A 23,172-nucleotide genomic window follows, 5' to 3' on the forward strand; every position below is an offset into this window, starting at 1 on the left:
AGTATTAGTATTTGTTAGTATTAGTATTTGTTAGTATTAGTATTTATTCGTATTAGTATTTGTTAGTATTAGTATTTGTTAGTATTAGTATTTATTAGTATTAGTATGTATTACTATTAGTATTCATTAGTATTAGTATTAGTTAGTATTAGTATTTATTAGTATTAGTATTTATTAGTATTAGTATTTATTAGTATTAGTATTTGTTAGTATTAGTATTTATTAGTATGAGTATTTATTAGTATTATTATTTGTTAGTATTAGTATTTGTTAGTATTTGTATTTATTAGTATTACTATTTATTAGTATGAGTTAGTATTAGTATTTGTTAGTATAAGCTTTTCAAGGCCCTCCGAACGACACTCTCCAAAGTATACACTTAAAAGTATGTACTGAATCCCTGAAAGAGAGAGTTGACCTTTAACCCTTTACACGTGTCTTTGTTGTTGTTCTTTCATGGGCCTGTTAGATCACTGTGTTTCGTATGGGCTCAGAGGGCCAGCAGGATATCGAGATGTCCATACTGACAGCCTTGCTCAAAGGTAACCTGGGAAGGACACTCCACTGTTCTTCTGCTCTTTACATCACTCTTAACACCACTGACTTTGCAGAGAGAGATATTTCTCACATATGCTGGGATCGAAACATTTGATTTGAATCCCAGTCATAGTCTATAGAACAGATGAATTCTGGGATTGAAACCTTTGATTTGAATCCCAGTCATAGTCTATAGAACAGATGAATTCTGGGATTGAAACCTTTGATTTGAATCCCAGTCATAGTCTATAGAACAGATGAATGCTGGGATTGAGACATTTGATTTGAATCCCAGTCATAGTCTATAGAACAGATGAATGCTGGGATTGAGACATTGGATTTGAATCCCAGTCATAGTCTATAGAACAGATGAATGCTGGGATTGAGACATTTGATTTGAATCCCAGTCATAGTCTATAGAACAGATGAATGCTGGGATTGAGACATTTGATTTGAATCCCAGTCATAGTCTATAGAACAGATGAATGCTGGGATTGAGACATTTGATTTGAATCCCAGTCATAGTCTATAAAACAGATGAATGCTGGGACTGAGACATTTGATTTTAATCCCAGTCATAGTCTATAGAACAGATGAATGCTGGGATTGAGACATTTGATTTGAATCCCAGTCATAGCCTATTGAACAGCTGTGAAGTGTTTCAAGCTTAAACCAAAAAGCCTTGTTGGTGTTTGATTGTAGGCACCAACGCCTCTGCCCCTGACCAGCTGAGTCTAGCCCTGGCCTGGAACAGAGTGGACATCGCTAGGAGCCAGATCTTCGTCTACGGTCACCACTGGCCCATGAGTGGCAGCGTAAGTCTATGAACAACTTGGGAAACACGTGGCCATCACCATGGATACACAATGAACATCACCATGCTGGTCTAACAGGGTCTGATTCAGAGTTGTAATGAACAACACCATGCTGGTCTAACAGGGTCTGATTCAGAGTTGTAATGTACATCACCATGCTGGTCTAACAGGGTCTGATTCAGAGTTGTAATGTACATGGGTCTGATTCAGCGATCTGATTCAGAGTTAAATGAACATCAAAATGCTGGTCTAACAGGGTCTGAATGACCATCACCATGCTGGTCTAGCAGGGTCTGATTCAGAGTTGTAATGAACAACACCATGCTGGTCTAACAGGGTCTGATTCAGAGTTGTAATGTACATGGGTCTGATTCAGCGATCTGATTCAGAGTTGTAATGTACATCACCATGCTGGTCTAACAGGGTCTGATTCAGAGTTGTAATGAACAACACCATGCTGGTCTAACAGGGCCTGATTCAGAGTTGTAATGAACATCACCATGCTGGTCTAACAGGGCCTGATTCAGAGTTGTAATGAACAACACCATGCTGGTCTAACAGGGCCTGATTCAGAGTTGTAATGAACATCACCATGCTGGTCTAACAGGGCCTGATTCAGAGTTGTAATGAACAACACCATGCTGGTCTAACAGGGTCTGATTCAGAGTTGTAATGAACATCACCATGCTGGTCTAACAGGGTCTGATTCAGAGTTGTAATGGACATGGGTCTGATTCAGCGATCTGATTCAGAGTTGTAATGTACATCACCATGCTGGTCTAACAGGGTCTGATTCAGCGTTGTAATGTACATCACCATGCTGGTCTAACAGGGTCTGATTCAGAGTTGTAATGGACATGGGTCTGATTCAGCGATCTGATTCAGAGTTGTAATGTACATCACCATGCTGGTCTAACAGGGTCTGATTCAGAGTTGTAATGGACATGGGTCTGATTCAGCGGTCTGATTCAGAGTTGTAATGAACAACACCATGCTGGTCTAACAGGGTCTGATTCAGAGTTGTAGTGAACATCAATCACCATGCTGGTCTAACAGGGTCTGATTCAGAGTTGTAATGGACATGGGTCTGATTCAGAGATCTGATTCAGAGTTGTAATGGACATGGGTCTGATTCAGAGATCTGATTCAGAGATCTGATTCAGAGATCAGATAAGCACGTGCAACTTGACCTTTGACCTAAATCATTAATTGGCATCAGTGGGTTAGAGTACAGTTTGCACAATACGGCTGAAATAGAGTTCAGCTTGCAGACCTCAAGTCAGAACAACTGCCCATATTCCAAAATAAATATTTTACCTGACCCCAAAAAGGCATCAAATTCCCTAAACATAGTGCACTACTTTTGTCTAGAGCCCTATGGGACTTGGTCAGAACTAGTGCGCGATATAGGGAATAGGGTGCCATTTGGGACACAACCTGAAGCTCTAACCAACGGTGATGGTGAGACAACAACCTCAACTGCAGGTACTGTAACAGCTCCATGTGAACTGGGTCAACAAGGGGCTTTCACCCCTTCTGTGTTACCTTCCAGGCGGCCAACACCACGGCATCCCAGGAGAAGACCAAGAGCCCGGTCCCAGCCCGCGGTGGAGGTGGTGGGGCAGGGAAGGGCAAGGCCAGGGTCAAGAAGGGCAAAGGAGGCAAGGCCAAACCTGAACCTCCGGAAGAAACGGACCCCAGGAAGCTGGAGCTACGCAACTGGGTAAATCAATAACCAATACACTATATTCAACCCTCAAACATACCAATACACTATATTCAACCCCCAAACATATCAATATACTATATTCAACCCTCAAACATACCAATACACTATATTCAACCATACCAATACACTATATTCAACCCTCAAACACATCAATACACTATATTCAACCATACCAATACACTATATTCAACCCTCAAACACATCAATACACTATATTCAACCATATCAATACACTATATTCAACCACATCAATACACTATATTCAACCCTCAAACATATCAATACACTATATTCAACCATATCAATACACTATATTCAACCATATCAATACACTATATTCAACCATATCAATACACTATATTCAACCATATCAATACACTATATTCAACCCTCAACCACATCAATACACTATATTCAACCCTCAAACATATCAATACACTATATTCACCCCTCAAACATACCAATACACTATATTCAACCATATCAATACACTATATTCAACCCTCAAACATACCAATACACTATATTCAACCATATCAATACACTATATTCAAACACATCAATACACTATATTCAACCATATCAATACACTATATTCAACCACATCAATACACTATATTCAACCATATCAATACACTATATTCAACCATATCAATACACTATATTCAACCACATCAATACACTATATTCAACCCTCAACCATATCAATACACTATATTCAACCACATCAATACACTATATTCAACCATATCAATACACTATATTCAACCCTCAACCACATCAATACACTATATTCAACCATATCAATACACTATATTCAACCACATCAATACACTATATTCAACCCTCAAACACATCAATACACTATATTCAACCACATCAATACACTATATTCAACCACATCAATACACTATATTCAACCACATCAATACACTATATTCAACCACATCAATACACTATATTCAACCACATCAATACACTATATTCAACCATATCAATACACTATATTCAACCATATCAATACACTATATTCAACCCTCAAACACATCAATACACTATATTCAACCACATCAATACACTATATTCAACCATATCAATACACTATATTCAACCATATCAATACACTATATTCAACCCTCAAACACATCAATACACTATATTCAACCACATCAATACACTATATTCAACCACATCAATACACTATATTCAACCACATCAATACACTATATTCAACCACATCAATACACTATATTCAACCACATCAATACACTATATTCAACCCTCAAACACATCAATACACTATATTCAACCATATCAATACACTATATTCAACAATACACATCACCACACACTATATTCAACCCATCAATACACTATATTCAACCATATCAATACACTATATTCAACCATATCAATACACTATATTCAACCATATCAATACACTATATTTAACCACATCAATACACTATATTCAACCCTCAAACATATCAATATACTATATTTAACCACATCAATACACTATATTCAACCCTCAAACATATCAATATACTATATTCAACCATATCAATACACTATATTCAACCATATCAATACACTATATTCAACCATATCAATACACTATATTTAACCACATCAATACACTATATTCAACCACATCAATACACTATATTCAACCACATCAATACACTATATTCAACCATATCAATACACTATATTCAACCATATCAATACACTATATTCAACCATATCAATACACTATATTCAACCATATCAATACACTATATTCAACCATATCAATACACTATATTCAAACCATATCAATACACTATATTCAACCATCAATACACTATATTCAATACACTATATTCAACCCTCAAACACATCAATACACTATATTCAACCCTCAAACACATCAATACACTATATTCAACCATATCAATACACTATATTCAACCATATCAATACACTATATTCAACCATATCAATACACTATATTCAACCATATCAATACACTATATTCAACCACATCAATACACTATATTCAACCCTCAAACACATCAATACACTATATTCAACCATATCAATACACTATATTCAACCCTCAAACATATCAATACACTATATTCAACCATATCAATACACTATATTCAACCATACCAATACACTATATTCAACCCTCAAACACATCAATACACTATATTCAACCCTCAAACACATCAATACACTATATTCAACCACATCAATACACTATATTCAACCATATCAATACACTATATTCAACCACATCAATACACTATATTCAACCATATCAATACACTATATTCAACCACATCAATACACTATATTCAACCCTCAAACACATCAATACACTATATTCAACCACATCAATACACTATATTCAACCATATCAATACACTATATTCAACCATATCAATACACTATATTCAACCCTCAAACACATCAATACACTATATTCAACCATATCAATACACTATATTCAACCATATCAATACACTATATTCAACTCTCAAACACATCAATACACTATATTCAACCATATCAATACACTATATTCAACCATATCAATACACTATATTCAACCCTCAAACACATCAATACACTATATTCAACCATATCAATACACTATATTCAACCCTCAAACACATCAATACACTATATTCAACCCTCAAACACATCAATACACTATATTCAACCATATCAATACACTATATTCAACCATATCAATACACTATATTCAACCCTCAAACACATCAATACACTATATTCAACCATACCAATACACTATATTCAACCATATCAATACACTATATTCAACCACATCAATACACTATATTCAACCCTCAAACACATCAATACACTATATTCAACCACATCAATACACTATATTCAAACACATCAATACACTATATTCAACCCTCAAACACATCAATACACTATATTCAACCACATCAATATACTATATTCAACCCTCAAACACATCAATACACTATATTCAACCATATCAATACACTATATTCAACCATATCAATACACTATATTCAACCATATCAATACACTATATTCAACCATATCAATACACTATATTCAACCATATCAATACACTATATTCAACCATATCAATACACTATATTCAACCATATCAATACACTATATTCAACCATATCAATACACTATATTCAACCATATCAATACACTATATTCAACCATATCAATACACTATATTCAACCACATCAATACACTATATTCAACCCTCAAACACATCAATACACTATATTCAACCATATCAATACACTATATTCAACCACATCAATACACTATATTCAACCACATCAATACACTATATTCAACCATATCAATACACTATATTCAACCATATCAATACACTATATTCAACCCTCAAACATATCAATACACTATATTCAACCACATCAATACACTATATTCAACCCTCAAACACATCAATACACTATATTCAACCATATCAATACACTATATTCAACCATATCAATACACTATATTCAACCACATCAATACACTATATTCAACCCTCAAACACATCAATACACTATATTCAACCACATCAATACACTATATTCAACCCTCAAACACATCAATACACTATATTCAACCCTCAAACACATCAATACACTATATTCAACCATATCAATACACTATATTCAACCATATCAATACACTATATTCAACCATATCAATACACTATATTCAACCATATCAATACACTATATTCAACCATATCAATACACTATATTCAACCACATCAATACACTATATTCAACCCTCAAACACATCAATACACTATATTCAAACATATCAATACACTATATTCAACCACATCAATACACTATATTCAACCATATCAATACACTATATTCAACCACATCAATACACTATATTCAACCATATCAATACACTATATTCAACCACATCAATACACTATATTCAACCATATCAATACACTATATTCAACCATATCAATACACTATATTCAACCACATCAATACACTATATTCAACCACATCAATACACTATATTCAACCCTCAAACACATCAATACACTATATTCATATCAATACACTATATTCAACCATATCAATACACTATATTCAACCATATCAATACACTATATTCAACCACATCAATACACTATATTCAACCACATCAATACACTATATTCAACCCTCAAACACATCAATACACTATATTCAACCCTCAAACATATCAATACACTATATTCAACCACATCAATACACTATATTCAACCATATCAATACACTATATTCAACCATATCAATACACTATATTCAACCATATCAATACACTATATTCAACCCTCAAACATATCAATACACTATATTCAACCACATCAATACACTATATTCAACCATATCAATACACTATATTCAACCATATCAATACACTATATTCAACCCTCAAACATATCAATACACTATATTCAACCATATCAATACACTATATTCAACCATATCAATACACTATATTCAAACATATCAATACACTATATTCAACCCTCAACCACATCAATACACTATATTCAACCATTTCAATACACTATATTCAACCATATCAATACACTATATTCAACCATATCAATACACTATATTTAACCCTCAACCATTTCAATACACTATATTCAACCATATCAATACACTATATTCAACCATATCAATACACTATATTCAACCCTCAACCATATCAATACACTATATTCAACCATATCAATACACTATATTCAACCCTCAAACACATCAATACACTATATTCAACCACATCAATACACTATATTCAACCATACCAATACACTATATTCAACCACATCAATACACTATATTCAACCCTCAACCATATCAATACACTATATTCAACCATATCAATACACTATATTCAACCATATCAATACACTATATTCAACCATATCAATACACTATATTCAACCATATCAATACACTATATTCAACCATATCAATACACTATATTCAACCATATCAATACACTATATTCAACCATATCAATACACTATATTCAACCACATCAATACACTATATTCAACCCTCAAACACATCAATACACTATATTCAACCACATCAATACACTATATTCAACCATATCAATACACTATATTCAACCATATCAATACACTATATTCAACCATATCAATACACTATATTCAACCATATCAATACACTATATTCAACCACATCAATACACTATATTCAACCATATCAATACACTATATTCAACCATATCAATACACTATATTCAACCATATCAATACACTATATTCAACCATATCAATACACTATATTCAACCACATCAATACACTATATTCAACCATATCAATACACTATATTCAACCATATCAATACACTATATTCAACCATATCAATACACTATATTCAACCACATCAATACACTATATTCAACCATATCAATACACTATATTCAACCATATCAATACACTATATTCAACCACATCAATACACTATATTCAACCATATCAATACACTATATTCAACCATATCAATACACTATATTCAACCATATCAATACACTATATTCAACCACATCAATACACTATATTCAACCATATCAATACACTATATTCAACCATATCAATACACTATATTCAACACTATATTCAACCATATCAATACACTATATTCAACCATCAATCTATATTCAACACTCAATATATTCAACCATATCAATACACTATATTCAACCATATCAATACACTATATTCAACCATATCAATACACTATATTCAACCATATCAATACACTATATTCAACCACATCAATACACTATATTCAACCACATCAATACACTATATTCAACCACATCAATACACTATATTCAACCACATCAATACACTATATTCAACCATATCAATACACTATATTCAACCACATCAATACACTATATTCAACCACATCAATACACTATATTCAACCATATCAATACACTATATTCAACCATATCAATACACTATATTCAACCACATCAATACACTATATTCAACCACATCAATACACTATATTCAACCACATCAATACACTATATTCAACCACATCAATACACTATATTCAACCACATCAATACACTATATTCAACCATATCAATACACTATATTCAACCATATCAATACACTATATTCAACCATATCAATACACTATATTCAACCACATCAATACACTATATTCAACCATATCAATACACTATATTCAACCATATCAATACACTATATTCAACCACCATCAATACACTATATTCAACCATATCAATACACTATATTCAACCACATCAATACACTATATTCAACCATATCAATACACTATATTCAACCATATCAATACACTATATTCAACCATATCAATACACTATATTCAACCACATCAATACACTATATTCAACCACATCAATACACTATATTCAACCACATCAATACACTATATTCAACCACATCAATACACTATATTCAACCATATCAATACACTATATTCAACCACATCAATACACTATATTCAACCACATCAATACACTATATTCAACCATATCAATACACTATATTCAACCATATCAATACACTATATTCAACCACATCAATACACTATATTCAACCATATCAATACACTATATTCAACCACATCAATACACTATATTCAACCACATCAATACACTATATTCAACCACATCAATACACTATATTCAACCCTATCAATACACTATATTCAACCACATCAATACACTATATTCAACCACATCAATACACTATATTCAACCACATCAATACACTATATTCAACCACATCAATACACTATATTCAACCACATCAATACACTATATTCAACCATATCAATACACTATATTCAACCATATCAATACACTATATTCAACCACATCAATACACTATATTCAACCACATCAATACACTATATCATATCATTTCTATCTGAAGCAGTTATGTAGAGGATAATGCAAGTCACCTCTTTAATTCATATTTTAATGAGTGCTTATTCTTCCTGAATCGTGGCGTCAGGGTTTACCCACCTTTCATTACCACGACAACACTGATATTAAAGGTGTTTTATATTTATTTACACACTTTGCAGTTGGAATAAAACTGGGAAATGTAGAAAAAAAATACATGTGATAATGCCCTTTTAGTGTACAGAGCAGTTTGAAAAGACCGCCTGAAAATTCAGCGTGTTTTGGTGTGATGGAGTTTTGGGCCTGTCTGGTGACATCACCAGGCGGTAACTGAGTTCATAGACCAATAAGAAAGAGAGTTCCCAAACCTCTCTTGTCAATAACAGCAAGTATTCAGTTTTCCCCCTCCCCACTCAGACCACTCCCAGACAGTCCTCGCTAAATTCTAGTGTTTGAAATTATTCTTTGCTAAGAAGCTAATTTTGTTCATTTCTGATCATTTTTTTATCAACTTATGATTTGAAATGATTTGATATTGAGAAAAAAAAACGGCTGTATTGGACCTTAACGTTCTGTAATGCTGCCCCCTGCTGGACCCCACTTGTCAGTGGTGGTAATCCATAGCCTTACTGTCTCCTCTACTGTCTTCCTGGGTTCCTCCAGTACTGTAGGTGAACTCTCTGGAGCAGGCCATGATGGATGCCCTGGTGCTGAACAGGGTTATGGCACTTCTTAGGGCTAGGGGTCCCGGTAGCAGCCCGTCTGGTGTTCAACCTTCCCAAGTTCTCTCACGTCACCCCGCTCCTCCGCTCTCTCCACTGGCTTCCAGTTGAAGCTCGCATCCGCTACAAGACCATGGTGCTTGCCTACGGAGCTGTGAGGGAAACGGCACCTCAGTACCTCCAGGCTCTGATCAGGCCCTACACCCAAACAAGGGCACTGCGTTCATCCACCTCTGGCCTGCTCGCCTCCCTACCACTGAGGAAGTACAGTTCCCACGCAGCCCAGTCAAAACTGTTCGCTGCTCTGGCCCCCCAATGGTGGAACAAACTCCCTCACGACGCCAGGACAGCAGAGTCAATCACCACCTTCCGGAGACACCTGAAACCCCACCTCTTTCAGGAATACCTAGGATAGGATAAAGTAATCCTTCTCTCCCCCTCCCCCTTAAAATATTTAGATGCACTATTGTAAAGTGGCTGTTCCACTGGATGTCTTAAGGTGAATGCACCAATTTGTAAGTCGCTCTGGATAAGAGCGTCTGCTAAATGACTTAAATGTAAATGTAAATGTAAATGGTAGCGGGATTAACTTCTGGTGAAACTGGAGGGCGCGCAATTCAAATAAATATTCATAAAAATTATGGATAGTAAACATTTATGTACATACAAGTGTCTTATATCAGTTGAAAGCTTCAATTATTGTTAATCTAACTGCACTGTCTGATTTACAGTAGCTGTTACAGCGAAAACATGCCATGCGATTATGTGAGGATGGCGCCCAATTTCAAAATATTTTTTTCAAAATAGTTTCATAAATTCACAAATAGCGATTAAATATTCACTTACTTTTTGAAAATCTTCCTCTGATTTGTCATCCAAAGGGTCCCAGCTTTAACATTTAACAGTGTCGTTTTGTTAGATAAAATCCTTCTTTATATCCCAAAAGTCAGTCTAGTTGGCGCCATCGATTTGAGTAAATCACTTGTTCAAAATGCAGAGAAAGGAATCTGAAAATCTACCCCTAAACTTTGTTTCAACAAGTCAAAATATGTTTCTATTAACTCCTCAGATACCCTAAAATGTAATCAAACGATAATATTTCTTACGGAAAGAAGTATGTTCAATAGGAAACCGATTTTAGCAGGAGCGTCCTGTCTTCATGGTGCTCAAACACAAATTTCCAAGACTGTGTCACTCTACTAAAATGGATATTTCTTATTAATTTTGGAAGTTACAAGCCTGAAACCTTGAACATAGACTGCTAACACCATGTGGAAGCCATAGGAATTGCATCCTGGGAGCTAATTTGCAATATGCCCTTATACTATCCATTCTAAGAGGATGGTCTCTTAACAACAACAAAAATCTGGTTGGTTTTTCTTTGGATTTTCTCCTACCATATCTATTGTGTTATATTCTCCTACATTATTTCTACATTTCTACAAACTACAAACCAATTATATGCATATCCTGGCTTCAGGGCCTGAGCAACAGGCAGTTTACTTTGGGCCTGAACTCCAGGAAGTTTACTTTGGGCACGTCATTCAGACAGGAAGTGGAGAAAAAAAGGGACCTAGCCCTAAGAAGTTGAATGTGTTTCTCTACTGTAGGTGAACTCTCTGGAGCAGGCCATGATGGATGCCCTGGTGCTGGACAGGGTGGACTTCGTCAAGCTGCTGATAGAGAACGGTGTCAACATCCACCACTTCCTCACCATCCCTCGTCTGGAGGAACTCTACAACACGGTGAGACAGACAGACAGACAGACAGACAGACAGACAGACAGATAGATAGATAGATAGATAGATAGATAGATAGATAGATAGATAGATAGATAGATAGATAGATAGATAGATAGATAGATAGATGACTTTTTGATTTCTCCTAAATGAAAACTTTATTAACAGGGTTGGGTTCAATTCCATTTCTGTTAACTTCCAGAATTGATTTAAGTGGACTTGACCCCAACCTTGCTTCTAAATACATGTTAGTAGTATATACAAAAATCCATGAAGTATATTGTTGAGAATTGGATTTTTACGTGGCAAAACCAGATCAATACATCTGATGAGAAAAATCATTGCCACTGTGTTTTCTGTGTTCAATTTCATTAATGATTACAGAATCAATATTTTGGGGGAAGTCTTTCAAAGAACAGGTTCATAATGCCCTTTCCATAATCCAAAGAAAACTAGAGAGAGATAGAGATAGAGAGAGAGACAGAGAGACAGAGAGAGAGACAGAGAGAGAGACAGAAAGACAGAGAGAGAGACAGAGAGAAAGATAGAGACAGAAAGACAGAGAGAGAGAGTGAGAGAGAGAGTGAGAGAGAGAGAGAGAGAGAGAGAGAGAGAGAGAGTGAGAGAGAGAGAGAGAGAGCGAGAGAGAGGAGAGAGAGAGAGAGAGAGACCGAGAGAGAGAGAGAGAGAGAGACAGAGAGAGAGAGAGAGAGGGAGAGAGAGAGAGACAGAGAGAGAGAGACAGATCGACACAGAGAGAGAGAGAGAGAGAGAGAGAGAGAGAGACAGAGAGAGAGAGAGAGACTATTATCTACCTCACTTGCTTTGTTATGTTAAAACATGTTTCCCATGCCAATAAAGCCCGTTGGATTGAATAGAAAGTCCATCTCTGTTTGTTATGTTGATTGTTTTTACAGAGGCTGGGCCCAACGAATACTCTGCACTTTGTAGTTAGAGACGTTAAAAAGGTACCGTTTCCTTCTATTATTCAACCTTTATGTGGACAGGGAGTCAATGACATGTTTACAATATCCATCAACAATACAAAGGACTTATGACTGGTTTCATTAGGGTGTTATGACTGGTTTCATTAAGGTGTTATGACTGGTTTCATTAGGGTGTTATGACTGGTTTCATTAGGGTGTTATGACTGGTTTCATAAAGGTGTTATGACTGGTTTCATTAGGGTGTTATGACTGGTTTCATTAAGGTGTTATGACTGGTTTCATTAGGGTGTTATGACTGGTTTCATTAAGGTGTTATGACTGGTTTCATTAGGGTGTTATGACTGGTTTCATTAGGGTGTTATGACTGGTTTCATTAGGGTGTTATGACTGGTTTCATAAAGGTGTTATGACTGGTTTCATTAAGGTGTTATGACTGGTTTCATTAAGGTGTTATGACTGGTTTCATTAGGGTGTTATGACTGGTTTCATAAAGGTGTTATGACTGGTTTCATTAAGGTGTTATGTATATATATAATATTGACCCCCTATAGTAAAGTAATACCTAATATTGACCCCCTATAGTAAAGTGATACCTAATATTGACCCCCTATAGTAAAGTGTTACCTAATATTGACCCCCTATAGTAAAGTAATACCTAATATTGACCCCCTATAGTAAAGTGTTACCTGATATTGACCCCCTATAGTAAAGTAATACCTAATATTGACCCCCTATAGTAAAGTGTTACCTAATATTGACCCCTATAGTAAAGCGTTACCTAATATTGACCCCATATAGTAGTGATACCTAATATTGACCCCTATAGTAAAGTGTTACCTAATATTGACCCCCATATAGGAAAGTGTTACCTAATATTGACCCCCTATAGTAAAGTGTTACCTAATATTGACCCCTATAGTAAAGTGTTACCTAATATTGACCCCCATATAGGAAAGTGTTACCTAATATCGACCCCCTATAGTAAAGTGTTACCTAATATTGACCCCCTATAGTAAAGTGTTACCTAATATTGACTCCCATATAGTAAAGTGATACCTAACATTAACCCCTATAGTAAAGCGTTACCTAATATTGACCCCCTATAGTAAAGTGTTACCTAATATTGACCCCCTATAGTAAAGTGTTACCTAATATTGACCCCCTATAGTAAAGTGTTACCTAACATTGACCCCCTATAGTAACGTGAAAACAGTAACAGTATAATGATGATGGTTGTTTGGTGTTTCAGGGAAATCTTCCACCGGATTACCAGATCACCTTGATCGATATCGGATTGGTCCTGGAGTTCCTGATGGGCGGGGCTTATCGCTGTAACTACACCAGGAAACAGTTCCGCACCCTCTACAACAACCTCTACGGTTTAAAAAGAGTGAGGAGAAACACTCCCTTTACAGATCTGAATATAATACACTGGACACGCCAACATGTAAAGTGTTGCTCCTATTTTTCATGAGCTGAAATAAAAGATCACAGAAATGTTTTTATACTCACGTAAAGCTTATTTCTCTTAATAAATGGTGTGTATACATTTGTTTACTTCCCGGTTAGTGAGCATTTCTCCTTTGCCAAGATAATCCATCCACCAGAGAGGTGTGGCATATCAAACAGCATGATCGTTACACAGGTGCACCTTGTGCTGGGGACAAACATGTGCAGTTTTGTCACACAACACAATGCCACATATGTCTCAAGTTTTGAACGAGCGTGCAATTGGCATGCAGACTGCAGGAAGGTCTTGCCAGAGAATTGAATGTTCATTTCTCTACCATAAGCCGCCTCCAACGTCATTTTAGAGAATTTGGCAGTACGTTCAACCGGCATCACAACCCCAGACCACGACCTCCACATCCAGATTCTTCACCTGCAGGATCGTCTGAGACCCGCCACTCGGACAGCTGATGAAACTGTGGGTTTGCACAACCAAAGAATTTCTGCAAAAACTGCCAGAAACCGTCTCAGGGAAGCACATCTGCGTTCTTGTCGTCCTCACCAGGGTCTTGACCTGACTGCAGTTCGGCGTCATAACCGACTTCAGTTGGCAAATGCTCACCTTCGATGACCACTGGCACGCTGGAGAAGTGTGCTCTTCACGGATGAATCCCGGTTTCAACTGTACCGGGCAGATGGCAGATAGCGTGTATGGTGTTGTGTGGGCAAGCGGTTTGCTGATGTCAACGTTGTGAACAGAGAGCCCCATGGTGGCAGTGGGGTTATTGTATGGGCAGGCATAAGCTCCTAACACAATAGAATTTTATCTATGGAAATTTGAATGCATGGAGATACCATGACGAGATCTTGAGGCCCATTTTCGTGACATTCATCTGCCGCCATCACCTCATGTTTCAACATGATAATGCACTGCCCCGTTCACAAGGATCTGTACACAATTCCCGGATGCTGAAAATGTCCCAGTTCTTCCATGGAAGATATGTTACCCACTGAGCATGTTTGGGATGCTCTGGATCGATGTGTACGACAGCTTGTTCCGGTTCCCACAGCCATTGAAGAGCAGTGGGACAACATTTCACAGGCCACAATAAACAGCCTGATCAACTCTATGCGAAGGAGATGTGTCTCGCTGCATGAGGCAAATGGCGGTCACACCAGATACTGACCAATGCATGCCTGTATTCCCAGTCATGTGAAATCCATAGATTAGGGCCTAATGAATCAAATCAAATCAAATGTATTTATAAAGTCCTTTTTGCATCCGCCTATGTCACAAAGTACAGAAACTCAACCTAAAACCCCAAACAGGAAGCAACACAGACGTAGAAGCACATTATTTGAAATAAATAATGAATTTATTTTAATTGATTGATTTCCTTATATGAACTGTAACTCAGTAAAACATTTGAAATTGTTGCGTGCTGCGTTTAAATATTTTTGTTCAGTGTAATAATAACTTTAATAATAATAATATATAAAATGCTAATGCTAATGCTAATGCTAATGCTAACATGAATGCTAATGTTAATCATGCTAATTAAATGCTGTCTCCTCCCCTTGTTTTGTTTCCCAGCCGAAAGCTTTAAAAATGTTAGGACTGGAGGTGAGTGTCTCGTCTTTCACTTAGCACCGTTGTTCTACTTAGCAACATTTTATATTTACATATTGTAATGACCCTGAGTTTATAAGCGCGGAAATCGACACTGCCGCACGAGCATGCTTTTGCGGCACAGTCGATAGCACGCTGGACTTCGGGTTAAGAAGGTTGAGGGTTCGAGGCCTGCTCCCTGCCTGTTTCATTACAATATCATCCATACCAATACAATAACCACTTGAATTCATTTCTGTATACAGGGGAGAATCCACTTAGTCTCCCATTGGTATCAATGCATGTCTAAGCAAACGTTTGACTTCAGTGAAGTGAAGTTAAGATTCGCCCTACATCCAATACTTCATATTTCTAATGTCCATCTGATTCATACCAGGACGACGAGCCAGGAGGAAAAGGCAACAGTAAAGGGAAGAAGAAGAAGAAGAAGAAAGAGGAAGAGATCGACATCGATGTGGACGACCCGGAGGTCAGCCGCTTCCAGTACCCGTTCCATGAGCTGATGGTGTGGGCCGTTCTCATGAAGCGTCAGAAGATGGCTCTGTTCCTGTGGAAGAGGGGGGAAGAGGCCATGGCCAAAGCTCTGGTGGCCTGTAAGCTGTACAAGGCCATGGCCCACGAGTCGTCTCAGAGTGAACTGGTGGACGACATCTTCCAGGACCTGGAAAACAATTCCAAGTTAGTGAGGGCTAGCTAGCAGAAAGGTTTAGATTTAACAGTGTTGGGGTCAAGTTAGTGAGGGGCTAGCTAGCAGAAAGGTTAGATTTAACAGTGTGGGGGTCAAGTTAGTGAGGCGCTAGCTAGCAGAAAGGTTTAGATTTAACAGTGTTGGGGTCAAGTTAGTGAGGGGCTAGCTAGCAGAAAGGTTAGATTTAACAGTGTGGGGGTCAAGTTAGTGAGGCGCTAGCTAGCAGAAAGGTTTAACAGTGTTGGGGTCAAGTTAGTGAGGGCTAGCTAGCAGAAAGGTTAGATTTAACAGTGTGGGGGTCAAGTTAGTGAGGGACTAGCTAGCAGAAAGGTTTAGATTTAACAGTGTTGGGGTCAAGTTAGTGAGGGACTAGCTAGCAGAAAGGTTAGATTTAACAGTGTGGGGGTCAAGTTAGTGAGGGACTAGCTAGCAGAAAGGTTAGATTTAACAGTGTGGGGGTCAAGTTAGTGAGGGGCTAGCTAGCAGAAAGGTTAGATTTAACAGTGTGGGGGTCAAGTTAGTGAGGGACTAGCTAGCAGAAAGGTTTAGATTTAACAGTGTTGGGGTCACGTTAGTGAGGGGCTAGCTAGCAGAAAGCTTTTCAAGGCTAGCTAGCAGAAAGGTTTAGATTTAACAGTGTTGGGGTCAAGTTAGTGAGGGGCTAGCTTGCAGAAAGGTTTCAATCCAACAGCATTGGGATCACGTTAGTGAGGGACTAGCTAGCAGAAAGGTTTCAGTCCAACAGTGTTGGGATCACGTTAGTGAGGGACTAGCTAGCAGAAAGGTTTCAATCCAACAGCATTGGGATCACATTAGTGAGGGACTAGCTAGCAGAAAGGTTTCAGTCCAACAGTGTTGGGATCACGTCAGTGAGGGACTAGCTAGCAGAAAGGTTTCAGTCCAACAGTGTTGGGATCACGTTAGTGAGGGACTAGCTAGCAGAAAGGTTTCAATCTAACAGCGTTGGGGTCACGTTAGTGAGGGACTAGCTAGCAGAAAGATTTAACAGCGTTGGGATCAAGTTAGTGAGGGACTAGCTAGCAGAAAGGTTTCAGTCCAACAGCATTGGGATCAAGTTAGTGAGGGACTAGCTAGCAGAAAGGTTTCAGTCCAACAGTGTGGGGATCACGTTAGTGAGGGACTAGCTAGCAGAAAGGTTTCAGTCCAACAGTGTGGGGATCACGTTAGTGAGGGACTAGCTAGCAGAAAGGTTCACGTTAGTGAGGGACTAGCTAGCAGAAAGGTTCACGTTAGTGAGGGACTAGCTAGCAGAAAGGTTCACGTTAGTGAGAGGCTAGCTAGCAGAAAGGTTCACGTTAGTGAGGGACTAGCTAGCAGAAAGGTTCACGTTAGTGAGAGGCTAGCTAGCAGAAAGGTTCACGTTAGTGAGAGGCTAGCTAGCAGAAAGGTTCACGTTAGTGAGGGACTAGCTAGCAGAAAGGTTCACGTTAGTGAGGGACTAGCTAGCAGAAAGGTTCACGTTAGTGAGGGACTATCTAGCAGAAAAGGTTCGCGTTAGTGAGGGACTAGCTAGCAGAAAGGTTCATGTTAGTGAGGGACTAGCTAGCAGAAAGGTTCACGTTAGTGAGGGACTATCTAGCAGAAAGGTTCACGTTAGTGAGGGACTAGCTAGCAGAAAGGTTCACGTTAGTGAGAGGCTAGCTAGCAGAAAGGTTCACGTTAGTGAGGGACTAGCTAGCAGAAAGGTTCACGTTAGTGAGGGACTAGCTAGCAGAAAGGTTCATGTTAGTGAGGGACTAGCTAGCAGAAAGGTTCACGTTAGTGAGGGACTAGCTAGCAGAAAGGTTCACGTTAGTGAGGGACTAGCTAGCAGAAAGGTTCACGTTAGTGAGAGGCTAGCTAGCAGAAAGGTTCACGTTAGTGAGAGGCTAGCTAGCAGAAAGGTTTAACAGCGTTGGGGTCACGTTAGTGAGAGGCTAGCTAGCAGAAAGGTTTAACAGCGTTGGGGTCACGTTAGTGAGAGGCTAGCTAGCAGAAAGGTTTAACAGCGTTGGGGTCACGTTAGTGAGAGGCTAGCTAGCAGAAAGGTTTAACAGCGTTGGGGTCACGTTAGTGAGGGGCTAGCTAGCAGAAAGGTTTAACAGCGTTGGGGTCACGTTAGTGAGAGGCTAGCTAGCAGAAAGGTTTAACAGCGTCGGGGTCACGTTAGTGAGGGGCTAGCTAGCAGAAAGGTTCACCTTAGTGAGGGACTAGCTAGCAGAAAGGTTCACCTTAGTGAGGGACTAGCTAGCAGAAAGGTTCACGTTAGTGAGGAAATTCAGGAAGCAAACTCAAATTCCAAATAAGAAAATTGGAATTGTAAATGGAATTGACCCCTAAGCACAACGTCTTCTTTCTTCCCTCCTCAGAGAGTTTGGCCAGCTGGCCTACGAGCTCCTAGACCAGTCCTATAAGCACGATGAGCAGGTGGCCATGAAACTACTGACCTATCAGCTAAAGAACTGGAGCGACTCTACCTGCCTGAAACTGGCTGTAGCCGTAAGCACAGAGACTTCATCGCCCACACCTGCAGTCAAATGCTGCTCACTGATATGTGGATGGGATGTCTGAGAATGGGCAAGAGGAACGGGTTCAAGGTGGGTTAAAGACCTGAACATGGCCAAGCGATAGCAGAGAGCCAATCAACCCATTTACCTGTGACTGTATTCATGATACATCACTGCCTCACGTGTCTTATTGCTTTCATAAAACTGTTACCAACATACCAACAAATTAACAATAAATTACATATTTCTCCTTTTTTTTAGATAAGTAAATTCATAAAATGTAATTATTTCACCAGAAGATATAGTCCAGACAAAAATCCTGGATGTTAGTTATTTTGGTCAAGTTGCTACAGACGCCACCCAGTCGTTAATTATTTTTTGCATGGTTGCTATGCAAAAGGACTGATCATCCGTTCTAAACAAAATGGTTGCTATGCAGGCTGGATAACGTTCTTGTCACTTGCTAGCTAGCTAGCTAGACAACTTCAGCTAACTCAGTCATGTCAAACGTTGAACCTGGAATCAAATCAAATGGTACTTTATCACAGGCTCCGAATACAGCTGGTGTAGACTTTACATTGAAATGCTTTCTTATGAACCTTCTCCAAAGATGCAGAATTTAAAAAGTTATAATAATAAAAACATCTGTGTGTGTGTAACGTTTGAATGTGTGAGGGATTTGTGTGGGAGTGACAGTGTAGTGTGAGTATATGGTGTGTATACAGTACTTCCATTCATTTTTTCAATTGGTACCAGTGGACCAGGCCTTAGATGAGTCTTGTGAGGCTTGTGGGCATCCTAGAGCAAAACAACCAACATCTACGTGTTTGTGAGAGTCTCCACAGATGGGTCAGATTAGTGTGCATCCCAAACGGTTCGGAGGCTACAGACAGAAGTTGGCAGATCAGCTGTACCAACTTTAAAAATTCCCAAGAGGCTTGTAGGGGTCATAGAGTAAATCGGAGAACACCATCTTGTTCATGAGAGACTCATCTTTCCATAGCAAGATTTGTAGGCCACAGACAATTTTATGAGAAGATTGATTTTCAGGATGTCACCGTGGACGTGGTGGGTTGAGATGCATCCAATGCAAAAACAGATACACTGCTCGTCGATCATCTCAGTCCAAAATCATGGACGTTAATATGGAGTTTGTCCCCCCATTGCGGCTATAACAGCCTCCCCTCTTCTGGGAAGGCATTAATATGGAGTTGGTCCCCCCTTTGCGGCTATAACAGCCTCCCCTCTTCTGGGAAGGCATTAATATGGAGTTGGTCCCCCCTTTGCTGCTATAACAGCCTCCCCTCTTCTGGGAAGGCTTTCCACTAGATGTTGGAACATTGCTGAGGGGACACTGATGTTGGGCCTGACTCTCAATCGGCGTTCCAATTCATCCCAAAGGTGTTCGATGGGGTTGCGATCAGGGCTCCTCGCAGGCCAGTCAAGTTCATCCACAAAGATCTTGACAAACCATTTCTGTATGGACCTTGCTTTGTACACGGGGGCATTGTTATTTTGAAACAGGAAAGGGCTTTCCCCAAACTGTTGCCACGAAGTTGGAAGCACAGAATTGTCTCAAATGTCATTGTATGCTGTAGTGTTAAGATTTCCCTTCACTGGAACTAAGGGGCCTGAACCATGAAAAACAGCCCCAGACCATTATTCCTCCTCCACCAAACTTCACAGTTGATACTATTGCATTGGGTCAGGTAGCGTTCTCCTGGTATCTGCCAAACCCAGATTTGTCTCGCATTTCCACTGCTCCAGAGTCCAATGCCGGTGAGCTTTACACCACTCCAGCCGACGTTTGACATTGCGCATGATGATGTTAGGCTTGTGTGCGGCTGCTCGGCCATGGAAACCAATTTCATGAAGCTTCCAACGAACAGTTCTTGTGACGTTTTTTCCTCAGGCAGTTTGGAACTCGGTAGTGAGTGTTGTAACCGAGGACATACCATTTTTACTCACTACGCGCTTCAGCACTCGGCGGTCCCGTTCTGTGAGCTTGTGTGGCCTACCACTTCACGGCTGAGCCGTTGTTGCTCCTAGACGTTTCCACTTCACAATAACCGCACTTACAGCTGATCGGGGCCTAGCAGGGCAGAAATGTAATGAACTAATAACTTGCTTGAAAAGGTGGCATACTATGACGGTGCCACATTGAAAGTCACTGAGCTCTGTCCGTAATGGGTGTGGCTGAAAAAGCCAAATCCACATACTGCTGGTGTATGTGGTGTATCTCTAGTTTAAACTGACAGATTTTTATTGGGATTTTTGTATTACTCCTATTGGATTTCCGCAGGGTGCAGACATTGACCTTAAGGGGTTAAAACCTCTACAGGATCTGTGGGTCCCCCGCAGGACGGTTGAGCTAATCTAGGCTAATGTGATTAACATGAGGTTATAAGTAACAAGAATATTTCCCAGGATATAGACATATCTGATATTGACAGAAAGCTTAAATTCTTGTTAATCTAAATGCACTGTCCAATTTACCGTAGCTATTACAGTGAAATAATACGATGCTATTGTTTGAGGAGACTGCACATGAACTTATGAACTTAAAAATGTATTAATAAACCAATTTGGCACATTTGGGCTTGATACAACAATTTGAACTGAAATGCAGTGGTTCATTGGACCCATCTAAAACTTTGCACATACACTGTTGCCATCTAGTGGGCAAAATCTAAATTGCACCTGGGCTGGAATAATACATTATGGCCTTTCTCTTGCATTTCAAAGATGATGGTATAAAAAAAAATATTTTAAAAACACATTTTTTCTTTGTATTATCTTTTACCAGCTCTAATATGTTTTATTCTCCTACATTAATTTGACATTTACACAAACTCCAAAGTGTTTCCTTTCAAACTGTATCAATAATATGCATATCCTTGCTTCAGGTCCTGAACTACAGGCAGTTAGATTTGTCTATGTCAAATGCTTTCATGTCATTTTAGGCGAAAATTGAAAAGAAGGGTCAGATCTTTTAAGCTAACTCACTGGTAACATTTTACATTAGGCTAACACATTGGTAACATTTTACATTAGGCTAACACATTGGTAACATTTTACATTAGGCTAACATATTGGTAACATTTTACATTAGGCTAACACATTGGTAACATTTTACATTAGGCTAACATATTGGTAACATTTTACATTAGGCTAACATATTGGTAACATTTTACATTAGGCTAACACATTGGTTACACTTTACATTAGGCTAACATATTGGTAACATTTTACATTAGGCTAACACATTGGTAACATTTTACATTAGGCTAACATATTGGTAACATTTTACATTAGGCTAACACATTGGTTACACTTTACATTAGGCTAACATATTGGTAACATTTTACATTAGGCTAACATATTGGTAACATTTTACATTAGGCTAACATATTGGTA

The 23,172-nt window shown here is 38.2% G+C and overlaps 1 pseudogene; it reads left to right on the top strand.

Moving 5' to 3' along the window:
* The first annotated feature begins 474 nt into the window (after positions 1–474).
* Positions 475–23,172, top strand: part of LOC135565441 (transient receptor potential cation channel subfamily M member 1-like) — a 63,249-nt pseudogene continuing 40,551 nt past the window's right edge.

The sequence above is a fragment of the Oncorhynchus nerka genome, linkage group LG27, assembly GCF_034236695.1.
Source record: "Oncorhynchus nerka isolate Pitt River linkage group LG27, Oner_Uvic_2.0, whole genome shotgun sequence".
Lineage (NCBI taxonomy): Eukaryota > Metazoa > Chordata > Actinopteri > Salmoniformes > Salmonidae > Oncorhynchus > Oncorhynchus nerka.